Here is a 3,052-nt window from a genome sequence, read left to right as displayed (position 1 = left end):
AAACTACCTAGGAAGTGCTTTGAAGTCGTTTGAAAGTAGCTTCCATGTCATTGAAACTACCTAGGAAGTGCTTCGGAGTCGTTTGAAAGTTGCTTCCATATCATTGAAATTACCTAGGAAGTGCTTCGGAGTCATTTGAAAGTTGCTTCCATGTCATTGAAACTATCTAGGAAGTGCTTCGGAGTCGTTTTAAAGTTGCTTCCATGTCATTGAAATTACCTAGGAAGTGCTTCGGAGTCATTTGAAAATTGCTTCCATGTCATTGAAACTACCTAGGAAGTGCTTCGGAGTCATTTGAAAGTTGCTTCCATGTCATTGAAACTACCTAGGAAGTGCTTCGGAGTCATTTGAAAATTGCTTCCATGTCATTGAAACTACCTTGGAAGTGCTTCGGAGTCGCTTGAAAGTTGCTTCCATGTCATTGAAACTACCAAGGAAGTGCTTCGGAGTCGTTTCTAAGTTGCTTCCATGTCATTGAAACTACCTAGGAAGTGCTTCGAAGTCGTTTGAAAGTAGCTTCCATGTCATTGAAACTACCAAGGAAGTGCTTCGGAGTCGTTTCAAAGTTGCTTCCATGTCATTGAAACTATCTAGGAAGTGCTTCGAAGTCGTTTCAAAGTTGCTTCCATGTCATTGAAACTACCAAGGAAGTGCTTCGGAGTCGTTTCAAAGTTGCTTCCATGTCATTGAAACTACCAAGGAAGTGCTTCGGAGTCGCTTGAAAGTTGCTTCCATGTCATTGAAACTATCTAGGAAGTGCTTCGGAGTCGTTTCAAAGTTGCTTCCATGTCATTGAAACTACCAAGGAAGTGCTTCGGAGTCGTTTCAAAGTTGCTTCCATGTCATTGAAACTATCTAGGAAGTGCTTCGAAGTCGTTTGAAAGTTGCTTCCATGTCATTGAAATTACCAAGGAAGTGCTTCGGAGTCGTTTGAAAGTAGCTTCCATGTCATTGAAACTACCTAGGAAGTGCTTCGAAGTCGTTTGAAAGTAGCTTCCATGTCATTGAAACTACCTAGGAAGTGCTTCGAAGTCGTTTGAAAGTTGCTTCCATGTCATTGAAACTACCTAGGAAGTGCTTCGAAGTCGTTTGAAAGTTGCTTCCATGTCATTGAAATTACCTAGGAAGTGCTTCGGAGTCATTTGAAAGTTGCTTCCATGTCATTGAAACTACCTAGGAAGTGCTTCGGAGTCATTTGAAAGTTGCTTCCATGTCATTGAAACTACCTAGGAAGTGCTTCGGAGTCGTTTGAAAGTAGCTTCCATGTCATTGAAACTACCTAGGAAGTGCTTCGGAGTCGTTTTAAAGTTGCTTCCATGTCATTGAAATTACCTAGGAAGTGCTTCGGAGTCATTTGAAAATTGCTTCCATATCATTGAAATTACCTAGGAAGTGCTTCGGAGTCATTTGAAGGTTGCTTCCATGTCATTGAAACTACCTAGGAAGTGCTTCGAAGTCGTTTGAAAGTAGCTTCCATGTCATTGAAACTACCTAGGAAGTGCTTCGAAGTCGTTTTAAAGTTGCTTCCATGTCATTGAAATTACCTAGGAAGTGCTTCGGAGTCATTTGAAAATTGCTTCCATGTCATTGAAACTACCTAGGAAGTGCTTCGAAGTCGTTTGAAAGTAGCTTCCATGTCATTGAAACTACCTAGGAAGTGCTTCGGAGTCGTTTGAAAGTTGCTTCCATGTCATTGAAACTACCTAGGAAGTGCTTCGAAGTCGTTTGAAAGTTGCTTCCATGTCATTGAAATTACCTAGGAAGTGCTTCGGAGTCATTTGAAAGTTGCTTCCATGTCATTGAAACTACCTAGGAAGTGCTTCGGAGTCATTTGAAAATTGCTTCCATGTCATTGAAACTACCTAGGAAGTGCTTCGAAGTCGTTTGAAAGTAGCTTCCATGTCATTGAAACTACCTAGGAAGTGCTTCGGAGTCGTTTGAAAGTTGCTTCCATATCATTGAAATTACCTAGGAAGTGCTTCGGAGTCATTTGAAAATTGCTTCCATATCATTGAAATTACCTAGGAAGTGCTTCGGAGTCATTTGAAAGTTGCTTCCATGTCATTGAAACTACCTAGGAAGTGCTTCGAAGTCGTTTGAAAGTAGCTTCCATGTCATTGAAACTACCTAGGAAGTGCTTCGGAGTCATTTGAAAGTTGCTTCCATGTCATTGAAACTACCTAGGAAGTGCTTCGGAGTCGTTTGAAAGTAGCTTCCATGTCATTGAAACTACCTAGGAAGTGCTTCGAAGTCGTTTTAAAGTTGCTTCCATGTCATTGAAATTACCTAGGAAGTGCTTCGGAGTCATTTGAAAATTGCTTCCATGTCATTGAAACTACCTAGGAAGTGCTTCGAAGTCGTTTGAAAGTAGCTTCCATGTCATTGAAACTACCTAGGAAGTGCTTCGGAGTCGTTTGAAAGTTGCTTCCATGTCATTGAAACTACCTAGGAAGTGCTTCGAAGTCGTTTGAAAGTTGCTTCCATGTCATTGAAATTACCTAGGAAGTGCTTCGGAGTCATTTGAAAGTTGCTTCCATGTCATTGAAACTACCTAGGAAGTGCTTCGGAGTCATTTGAAAATTGCTTCCATGTCATTGAAACTACCTAGGAAGTGCTTCGAAGTCGTTTGAAAGTAGCTTCCATGTCATTGAAACTACCTAGGAAGTGCTTCGGAGTCGTTTGAAAGTTGCTTCCATATCATTGAAATTACCTAGGAAGTGCTTCGGAGTCGTTTCAAAGTTGCTTCCATGTCATTGAAACTATCTAGGAAGTGCTTCGGAGTCGTTTGAAAGTTGCTTCCATATCATTGAAATTACCTAGGAAGTGCTTCGGAGTCATTTGAAAGTTGCTTCCATGTCATTGAAACTACCTAGGAAGTGCTTCGAAGTCGTTTGAAAGTAGCTTCCATGTCATTGAAACTACCTAGGAAGTGCTTCGGAGTCGTTTGAAAGTTGCTTCCATATCATTGAAATTACCTAGGAAGTGCTTCGGAGTCATTTGAAAGTTGCTTCCATGTCATTGAAACTATCTAGGAAGTGCTTCGGAGTCGTTT

Source organism: Anopheles ziemanni, unplaced genomic scaffold (genome assembly GCF_943734765.1).
Source record: "Anopheles ziemanni unplaced genomic scaffold, idAnoZiCoDA_A2_x.2 scaffold_25_ctg1, whole genome shotgun sequence".
NCBI classification, from domain to species: Eukaryota; Metazoa; Arthropoda; class Insecta; order Diptera; family Culicidae; genus Anopheles; species Anopheles ziemanni.
Note: the sequence above shows the minus strand (reverse complement) of the source record.